Here is a 10,781-nt window from a genome sequence, read left to right as displayed (position 1 = left end):
ACAAATACACAACACGCTGATCCCACTATTTTGCAAATTCCCCTACGATCAACCAGGATCACATCGAGAACCATTCTATTTTTCAGCGTCATTAACCTGATTCCTTTTTCTTCCAACGTCATGTTAAATACGTCGTGTTTATGGTATTTTTTTAGTATTCTGGACAGCTGCCTTATGTTATAGGAGTTCACTATTTGGGACAAAAATGGAATGAATGTTTTTGCTACGTCAGTCGCTATCAAAACGCCTTTGCTACTCCTTTTGGCTCTAGATCTGGATATTCTGGCCATGTCTGCTGTTTCTAAGAGGAACACTCCTGGGAACAGTAGACCTAGGTAACATATACCTCCTCAGTTTCTGGGTAACCAAGGATATGCTTTCTCTCCACATATAAAATAAACTGGATCTCCCACATATACTGGTTCTATTTCCCATTTTAATACCACTGTATTCATGCATCCAGTAAATGTTCCGACTGAATAGGAGCCTTTCTTTTTTAGACAAAAAGGGACAGTTCTTGAGTTATAATTCACTGTGTAAGAAGGGGGAACTGCATCTTTGTTCCCGTCTGTTCTTACACAAAACGTCATCACAGATGTTTTAACTGGTGGGGACAATCTATCTTGTCTATTTTGTCGTGTTATCTTTCGCGTACTTTTCCTTGTAGGCTCTGGGGTCATCACTTGTGCTTTATGGAATATGGAACAACCCACAGGCCTCATAATTATTTCCTCAAACTCATTCATGTTTGTTCTGTCTAATTGACCCATACTACTCTTATTCCATTTCCCATAGAACATTGCACTTAAAGATGCACTACATGCAGAACTTAATGGTAATGGCTGTACATACCAACCTATTCCTTTCCCAGCATGCTGCGGTAAATGGGCACATACCCAGCAATTTGTTTTCTTTAGAATTGCATGTGTCATATTCATAATAAATAACAATGTATTGTTCCCAAACCCTTCCCTGTGTTTTTCTTCCATTGGGGACAAGGGATAAGTAATCACCTGAATCGGGCTTTCAGTAATGGATATATTAACTATTGGTAAAAACATTCCCAATGGGTGTATCGATTCCACATACCATAATACTAGGGCTGTCGTTATTGGTGCTACCACACTCATAAAGCACATAATTATTGTCAGTGCCAGCATACAATTCTTTTTACCATGTGTTTTTCTTAAGCTTACAGTCTTTACAATTAACTCATTCTCAGCAGCGGTGCAGGAGGAGGCTGAAACCGGTCCCGACATGTTTCTCAACGTCCTTCTTCTTCCTTATTAGAGTTCGTCGTGGATATCGCTCTTCGTTGCACTTGCTCTGATGTCAATAAGTTCAACGGAATTGTCACAGTTCAGTTCTGCCAGTCCTTTATAGCCTGGATTTGCTTATTTGTTTTTAGGCAAGATCATTTGTCCTTTCCCTTACTGCTCAGAGGACTTTTGATCATTTATCCATTGCCTTAGTACCATGTGCACCCAGCTTGTCCGCTCTGGTTCCAGACACATGTACTTTTTATGATCGCACCGAGGAGCCGTGAGTCTTGAATTGTCCGACTTGCACAATTCTCACGCTTCTCTCCTCTACACCTCTAGTTCCTTCTCCGTCCATGAGCAGAACCAGAGGTTGACATAAACACCAAAGAACTGTGGATCACTTTGTCTTTCGAGGCCGCAAATTATATCGCCTCACTCCTGGTATTGTGTGATCCGTGAACAGTTCCGGTGCACTTCCAGATCCAGACTCAAAGTCAGCCTGCAGGTGCTGGTGTGCGTCCCGCCAGTGATGCAGATTGGTCTTTGGCGTGCTGGCAAGTGTTGGTGGGCGCCAAAGGGGTACACGTTTAGTGTCTGCCGGTATTTGCAAGGCAGATTTCGTGTCGGCCAACAGTGATGTAGATTCTGCTGGGCAACGTTGGGGCACTCTTTGCCCTTCCCCCTTTTTGGCAATCGTCTCAGGCTTTGTTTCGAGTTTCACTTCTCGCTTGGGAGGATTTTGTGGCTGCTTACTGGCAACAGTGTCTTTCGTTTCTAGGACCGTTGTCTCATCCCGGTCGTCTGGGTCAGGCAAGTCTTTCAGTGAAGTTGGAATCTTTTTGGCATGGGTGGCATTGATCCATAACTTCGGTCCATCCACCTGTATCGCCGTCTGCATTGCCAAGAGTACTTGATAGGGGCCGCGCCACCTGGGTGCTAACAATGACTTTCTTTCAAAATGTTTAAGCAGCAGCCAGTCTCCTGGCTCCAGCGCATGCCCCAAACCGGTGTATCTCACTGGTAAAGCCTCCTGCACCTGCTGATGAATCAAACGCAATTTCTGCATTAAAAGGCCACAATAAGTACTAAGCACAGGATGTTCTACCTCTCTAAGTCGTTTTGGCTGAGGTGCGCACCAAACATTTGCCGGCCTCCCCATTACGATTTTGTAAGGGGAGAGCCCAGTTTTAGACTGTACAGACGTACGCATGCATAATAGCGCTATTGGTAATGCATCCACCCAACTCAACTTGCTTCCTGCACATATCTTGCTTATTTTTTACTTGAGAATCCCGTTGGGCCTCTCCACAAGACCGGCCGAACTTGGATGCCTTGCACTATGGAATCTCTTATCAATCTGAAGACCCGCACATATCTGTAACACCACTGCGCCCACAAAATGTGGGCCATTATCTGACCATAGGACACGGGGCAAGCCAAAACGGGAAAAATATTCTTTAAGCATTACTTTTGCCGTGCTCATTGCTGTGCAGTCTTTTAAGGGACATGCCTCCACCCACTTGCTGAATGCATAGATCACCACTAAGACATATTTCAAATTTTGGCATCCCTCCATCTCTATGAAATCAAAATGGATTACCTCAAAAGGCATAGAGGGCGGGCCAAAACTGCCTATTGGAGTCACTGTTCCCTTTCCTACATTGTGTTGTAAACACGTGATACAGTTCTGTACCAACCTCTCTGCATTCTTCTTTATGTTTACATTATGCCATACTGTAGATAGGTGCTGTATTATCTTTTTCGCACAGATTTGAGTAGGGCTGTGGGCCATTGTGACCATTGCAGTCACATACGAATTTGGCAACATCCAGTTTCTAGTTCCCTTGTCCACCCAACAACCCTCCAGATCTAACTCAGCAGAGCCCTCTGCCCACCCTTGTATTTCATCGGCCGTAGCTTCGGCCTGCATTTCTTTGACAGTGGCAACTCCATTTTCTATCATACAGGGTACTTCCTCAGTCTGAACCGTCATCATGTTGGTATTTAAATCAGTGGCAGTTTGTTTCGCATTTCTGTGTGCAAACGCGTTTCCCTCGCCTACTTTGCATGTTACCTTTTTGTGTGCCTCGCATTTCACTATTGCTAAGCGCTTTGGAAACGTGAGTGCAGACAGCAATCGTACAATCAAAGGGCCATGTTGAATTCTGGCACCATGTGATGTCAAAAACCCTCTCTCAGCCCAGAGTCGACCAAAGTTATGAACCACCCCAAAAGCATACTGACTATTAGTATATATATTCACATTCAAATTTTCAGAAATCTCGCAGGCTCTGGTCAATGCTATTATCTCTGCGGCTTGTGCCGAGTTGTAGGGGATTCTTTTGCTTTATACAATGCTCTCTAGGGTAGTGATAGCGTAGGCGGCAGTTGTCGTGCCATCAGGCAATTTAAAACAAGAGCCGTCACAAAATAACTCTCCATCTGGCTCTTTCTGTGGGGTATCACTTAAATCAACTCTCCCCTTGGTTTCTTCCTCAGTGACCATTAAGCAATCATGGGGGGGTGATTCATTCTCACCAATTTCTTTTATGGGTAGTGGCATTAATTCTCCAGGATGCAAAACGCTACACCTCATAATTTGGATATGGGGCGCGAACAAGATAATCTCATATCTTGTCAATCTAGCAGAGGTGAGGTTTTGCGTCTGTGTTCTATTTAATAGAACATCTATGGCATGTGGCACCATCAGAATTAAAGTATGCCCCAATACCATCCCTTCCGTTTGTTTCACTGACGCAGCAGCCGCCGCGACAGATAGCAAACATTGTGGTAGTGTGCGTGCTTCAGGGTCCAGTGCAAAAGAAAAATAGCCACACGGCCTATTTCTTCCACCTTGTTCCTGTGTCAAAACCGCCAATGCACATCCTTCACTTTCACACACAAACAGTCTAAAAACCTTTTCATAATTTGGTGTGCCCAAAACTGGAGCAGAACATAATGCAGTTTTCAATTGATCAAATGCTCTCTGACATTCCTCATCCCACTGTAGAGGCATAACCGCATCCTTTCTAGTCAAATTCACCATAGGTTTCACAATTAACGCAAAATTACCGATCCATTGTCGGCAATATGAAGCCATGCCTATTATGGCTCTGACTCCTTTCTGTGTCTTTGGAATAGGCATACAAGAAATACTTTCTATGCGTTCTGGCGTTAGCCTTCTCCCTTCTTTCGAAAGTAGGTAGCCCAAATAAGCTACCTCCTTTCGATTATATTGAAATTTCTTCAAACTAGTTTTATAGCCATGTGCCGCTAGGTGTGACAGTAGTAATACAGTGCTTTCTTTTCAAATCTCCTCTGTGTCAGCAGCTAATAATAGATTGTCTATGTATTGTAAGAGTACGCAACCCACTGGTAATTCTAGCATGTCTAGCTGCTCTTTCAATGCTCTACTGTAAATACTCGGACTTTCCGTGTAACCTTGCGGAATCCACGTGAATGTAAATGATCGTCCTCCTAATGTGAACGCGAACAAATATCTGCTGTCCTTGTCCACCAGAATGCTAAAGAAAGCATTTTTTAGATCAACTACACTAAAGTATTCTGCTGAAACAGGTATCATTGTCAATATTGTAGTGACATCTGGCACTAAAGGAAATTGTGGATCTACTACTTTGTTTAGCGCGCGCGAATAAATTATGAAACGGTATGGTACTTCATTGCCTCCTTTTTTATAAACTGGAAGAATCGTGCTATTGCATGTACTGCCTGTAATTTCTTCAATCACCCTAATTTCACCAAATCTGTAAAAATACTCTTCAATCCTTTTTCACCTTCAGCCGAAATTCTGTATTGGGGAATTCGCGGTAGTGTAACATCCTCTTTCAAAATGATCTTTACTGGCTCTATTTTTAAGCATCCTACATCATTATCATGTATTGCCCATATACAGGTTGGCACTTTACTTAGTTCTCCTGGTAAAGTTTCAGACATGAATTCTGACACAGGAGCATCTTGTGGCCAAATCGTTAGGAACACCCCGTCTGCCGTGCAATGTATAACGGAACCTAATTTTTTCAACAAATTTAATCCCAACAGGTTCTCCCCACAATTTTCTGTTAAAAGGAAAGGGCAATGTTCAGTGAATGGTCCTATAGTAACTGGGACTGGTTGGGACACTAGGTTTATGACTGGTGTACCTGCGAACCCTACGGAAACATTCTTTTGCCCTGACAGTGGTATATCCGGAACCAAGTGATGGTCTATTGAACACTTTTGCGCTCCTGTATCTACAAGAAAGTGGTGCTCCTCATTCCCGACTCTCATTTCTACGTAGGGTCCTCTCTGATTCACGGGAATAGACACTGGTTCCGACCCCTGTCCTGGGTTGTCCTATTGGGGAAATAACACATCGTCCGATGTGTAATCATTACTATTACTGTAATACGTGTTTGGCTGTGTATCAAACACGTTCCCACTCTTCCCTCTATTTCCCCCACTCTGGTTTCCATACTGTTGGTTTTGCTGTCCCTGACTCTGGTAAGGGCACTTTGGTTTTGGGCTTGGTTTTGATTACCTCCATTATTGTGGTGCTGCTGCATACTATTCCTATTTGGTCCATTCGCTCCTTGGTGCCTTCTATGCTGTCTCCTCCGACCAGACCCATTTCTATTCTGCAGATATGGACATTGCGCTCGCCAGTGTCCTTCCTCCTTACAATACGCACACTGATTTGGTCCCACTGGTCCCCCATGAATATTCGAATTACTCCTTCCTTGTGCATTCCCTCTCCCTCTATTATGTCCTACTACTTGCTGCAGTAGTACCCGTGTTTTCAGATTTACCCTATCCTTCTCCTCTTTTTCTTTTTCCGCAGTCACTCTGTTCTCATAATATTGGGCCATGTGTAATACTTCGCCCAGCGTTTTTGCTTACCATGCACTCTCTGATGTCATTATTAGGTTCTGGATTGGAAGTTTTAACCCCCTCACATATTTGTCAACAAATAACCTCATTCCCGCTTCCGAGCTCACATCCTGCCCACTGAAGTCTGTAAATACTTCTTCAAACCTGTTAAAATAATCTGTAGTTAACTCATCCTTGCCTTGTACACATGCAGTCAATTTGTCCCATTGAATTCTTTTCTCTGGGACAATTTCTTTTAATTTCTGTACTATGCGTGCTGGTAATCCTACCAGGTTCAGTCCCGGTGTTCCTCCAACCACTTAATCCTGTCTTCTATTATCAAGTCCGCCCATGTGGTGCCAAAGGTCGTTATGTCATCCACCTTTCTTATTTGCTTCCATATGTCTGTTGGCAGGATCACTGGGAATATTAGGTCACCCATGGTAAGCACGGATGATTGCAGGCAGGACTCTACTTCCTTGTAAAACCCTGCAGGATTCTTTCTTATATCAGGAATCGTCTGTTTTATGTTGTTCACCTCTTGTCTGGAAAAGGGGACATGCACATATTGGGCGGTATAATGGGCTGGTGTTACCTGCGACGCTACGTTGCCCGCTGTGGGAACCTCTACTTTGGGCACAAAGGTAGGTGGGACCTCTCTCATAGGAAATGCCCCACTTACTGTCCCTCCCCCTTCTCTCATGTGTAACAATATTCCCAGATCAAGCGATCTTATATAATGCCATTATTTCGGGTGGGCTGGCCTTATCGTTTTTTATATCTTTGTCTAGTAAATGTTCAGCCATCGACTGCAGTGCTTTTCTTTTCATGGTCATGGAATATTCATCAAATATCTCATGTATCTCCATTGTGGGGATACTGGGATTCGACATCCATCTAAACGCTTCTCTTATACATACTTTCAACTTGTCGCCCCTCTGCACTGACGACATTTAATGTCGTTGTTGTATATACGGCTCTACAGCTTCCTTCCTATGTCTCCCGATATCCTTACCCCTGTACCCAGGTGCAGTAAACATTTCGGAATAATCATTATCTTATTCATCCTTAAGTTCAAAAAGTCCATATGCATGTTCTCTCACTTCTTCATCCCTCTCCCTGCCGCGTGCTAATGCATTCAAATCTAACAATCGCTGCTGTGGTAATTTCCCAATTAACTGTTTCCATCTCTCCACCAGATATTCACCTATGCATTCCAGCACTACCTGTCTTTCGTTGCTTCTTTGGAAGTCATATATCGAAGCCAATGTTGCTCTTCCATCATTCCCGTCTATATACATCACTGCCTGTTGCTGCAATTCCACCTTCCTTTCTTTGCTGATCGCACTGCGAGTTACCCTCGTGCATCCACGTTGTTCAGTCCCGCCTCTCGCCCCTGTGGTTTCAACTTCAACCCCGGGAGGGACGAACGGTACCGAGTCTCTATCTAAGGCGGGAGGTGCGGATGGGACAATGGGAAGAGGGAGTGTCTGCTGTCGGCCTGGTTGGCTAATAGGAAGTGTTACGTGCGCGGTCTGTGGCTGTGGGAGGGCTTGAGCTACAGGAGGGAGAGTTTGGGCTTCGGGCGGGGTTTGGGCACTAGTTACTGACGTGTTTGGCCTCGCTTCTAATCTTGGGCCTCGTTTTGTATGGCTCAATATGTTTTCTATCAATTCATCTGCTATGTGCAATTCTCGTTGTGGGTATATTTTTTCTATATTCAACTGGTCACGTCTACCTGACCTCCTTAGACTCTCAGTCCACTCCTCCTCTTCCTTTTCTTCTGCTACTTTCGATTTATGCCTGCGCGCATGCTTCGCTCGACTTCTAAATCGGAGCATTGCTTCCCTTCTCCAGTCCTTAACGATATCAAATGCTGCAGGACGCGCTTTCTTTCTTATCAACACCCTTTCCAAGTTATCTATTCTCGCTATCTCAAAAGTACCATTAATCGACCATTGATGATCTTGTTGCTTTCTGGTTTGCCTATGCCAAGTCTCACAGAATATTATTGCACCCACTCCATACTTCACATACATCTCATATGCCGGCGTTCCACAAGGTGGTGCAATTTGTCCATCTTCCAAAGATTGTCTACCACAGAGGAAAGACCCCGCTAGGGTGGACAATACCCCAGGCATGTTTCAACCTTCCCCCTGGTTAATCAACCTTACCTAGGGCGTTTGGCACCAATTTCTTTGTCTAACAGTGGCCTTGTTGTCCAAAGGAAAGACAAATGTGTTCTTAAAGTGGCAGTACTGGACTTATCGGCAAATCCATCATGAAGTGTGTTCTTACAGTTAACGTGTGTATTCTTACAGTGTCCATACTGGCCTTATGGGCAAATAGCCATCATGGGTGTGTTCTTACCATTGCAGTACTGGCATGTTTTGAAAGGGGCCCCTAGGGGTCCCTTACGTCTATGGAAACAAGGCAAGTCACCACACACGATAGATACGCCAGACACAAGGTTGTATTCCCAAAGCTAGGGTTTATTGCAAAGCAAATAGTCTCAGTTGGCCAACTCGGTCTCACGCCCCGCGACGTGTATCTCTAGACCTCGAGGGACGCAAGAGAGTGAATTACGTACATCAGTTACATATATACAAAATGCATATCATACAATCAGCTATGACATGTTTAACACCCCCCTTTATTGGGTTTCTTTGAACTCGGTGTGATGATGGACACTTTCGACAATTATGACACCTTCAAATATCCATTCTAGTAACAATATGCAATTTGCAAGTGCAGAGGCAATCTTTCAGTTGTTGAACAGAACACAGTGCTTCTGTTCTTGGAAGTGAGCTACATACGGGTGAAGAGTCACATTCCAGACCTTGCTATCTATGAGGTGCTATTCGTGTCCTGGAAGCCGACAAGCTCTACAGGGCTCAGTAAAGGGGGGCCGTAAGAAGAGCATAATTCAAGCCTTTAGCTGCTTTATTCTAACATATTCTACCATATAACGAGACTGGCTGGCAGCTGCGAAATGATTAAATGCCCTGCAGCTCTGCTTCAAGGCTACATTCGGGAGGGAGCCGGGCATTCCTTCCCGGCGCTGCCTACGTTGTGTTTCAACGAACTCTTGTTATCCTCGCGGCCCTGCGGCCTTGTCCTTTCACGTTCAGACAACAATATTTTACAGTCAAGCAGTGTAAGCAGAAAATGTGCTGCGAAGCAATAAGAACAGAAAGCAATGAGCAATGGTTAGAAAACAAAATGGCGATCCTTGTTACATCAAAATGGTCGTTCATTGGCAAACTCGGAAACCTATATGTCTGTCATATCGTGCATGAGACGGTTGGCCCAGGGCCACCAACATATGTTTGCTGTCAAATATGAGAGGTATCCATTTTTCTAGACTGACAGTTTGGGCAAAGAAAACCAAGACCAAGTACTTGCCGTGGCAGTACTGGCCTTATGGGCAAATAGCCAGCATGGGTGTGTTCTTATACTTTCAGCACCACAATTATTGGGCCGAGTCAAGTTCAGTGAGTTGCTCTTAGAGTGACAATACTGGCATTATTGGGAACAACTACTGTATTCTAAGTTTGTTTCAGGGAAAGGCATCTTTTCAGGTACCACCAGATAGGCCCCAGACTTCTAAAATACCAACTTTGAGTGAATGCTGGGGCTTGATGAAGTAGTTTACAGGCCAGTGAAAGCCGCACATGAGACTGGATTCTGGACTGGGCTTATCGATCAAAAAGATTTTGGTTCTGTCCGTCAATCAGTTCACTCTGGTTCCAGAGATCCCCCATTCCACCCTCCTGCTTTACACAGCCTCTCTCCTCTCCAGACCCCCCCCAGGGCACATCCTGCCCTTCCTCTCACCAGAGAGCAAGCTAGACAGCGATTAATCCCTCCCACCACTGGGCTCGCTGGTACATGCAATCCTTGCTCACACAGAGGCACGCAGCTGCAAGTGAGCAAAGTGAGCATTTTGTGGCGGTAACATGGTAAATGAGATGAATGCCAAAATGGCCCATCACTCTGGCTCTGATCCTTTTCAAGTGAAGACCAAAAATAAACAAGCCTACAACCATGCTCAATAGTAATAACATCATCTAATTTTTCAGCGATTGCACCCATTGTCTTTGTCACTTCTTAGCTCATTAAGTACATAACTCGTGTTAGTGTTTCCCAATTGTATGGGACAGTGTTTGTGTGCTGCCATTTTTACCTGTGACCAAGAGAATGAAAAAACAGATTGTACTGTTACTCAATTGTACGTTACCATTTTAACCTTCAACTCAGAGGTTGAACACTTGTCGGGAGCAAGCACTTATCTCGCCAAGCTATTTGCCTCACTGGGGAGCAGATCATTTAAGAGTCAAGAGCACAGCCAGCCAAATGTCAGCCCAAAAACAGGGTGGTTATGAATGGGACCACTAGAAAGAATAGTACCATATCTTGACATAAGTAGGTGGCGTGCTAGCATGGTCTAACAAGAGAACACTATGAGGAAAACCTGAGTACTTTGCCTGTGCAACCAGGGGAACAAATCAAAGCATATCTATGTATGTGTTCTACTCAGAATTGATTAAAACCTTTGATACAGATATGGGAGGAACAGGGACATACCTCTGGCGAGAAGAGGGATGCAACTTGAGTGAGGAGCAGGGAAGATATCTGGCTGGGGAGTAGGGA

The sequence above is a fragment of the Ambystoma mexicanum genome, chromosome 1p (genome assembly GCF_040938575.1).
Source record: "Ambystoma mexicanum isolate Mex_15411 chromosome 1p, UKY_AmexF1_1, whole genome shotgun sequence".
Classification (NCBI taxonomy): domain Eukaryota; kingdom Metazoa; phylum Chordata; class Amphibia; order Caudata; family Ambystomatidae; genus Ambystoma; species Ambystoma mexicanum.
Note: the sequence above shows the minus strand (reverse complement) of the source record.